The sequence below is a fragment of the Crocuta crocuta genome, unplaced genomic scaffold (assembly GCF_008692635.1).
Source record: "Crocuta crocuta isolate KB4526 unplaced genomic scaffold, BGI_CrCroc_1.0 scaffold234, whole genome shotgun sequence".
Lineage (NCBI taxonomy): Eukaryota > Metazoa > Chordata > Mammalia > Carnivora > Hyaenidae > Crocuta > Crocuta crocuta.
Genome location: NW_027529647.1, coordinates 2793962 through 2794209, shown reverse-complemented (window position 1 = coordinate 2794209; position 248 = coordinate 2793962).

The following is a 248-nucleotide window of genomic DNA, read 5'->3' as shown; positions in this document are numbered from 1 at the left end:
CTCCCGCCTCGGCGCCCCGCCGCGGGGACGCCCCGCAGCCCTTCGCGGTGGCGAGCGTCGCCGCAGGGCGAACACCAGAGGTGGTAACTCTCGCGGACGCGGTCTTTGAGCGCCCGCTGCGCGCTCGCGCCCACTCCCCGCGCCTCCGTGCGTTTCCGTCTCGGCCGTATTCCGAGCGCCCGGCGCGGAGTAGGCGCCCGGCCCGTGCGCACCGCGTCCTCTCTCGGCGCCCCCCGGAGCGTCACGGA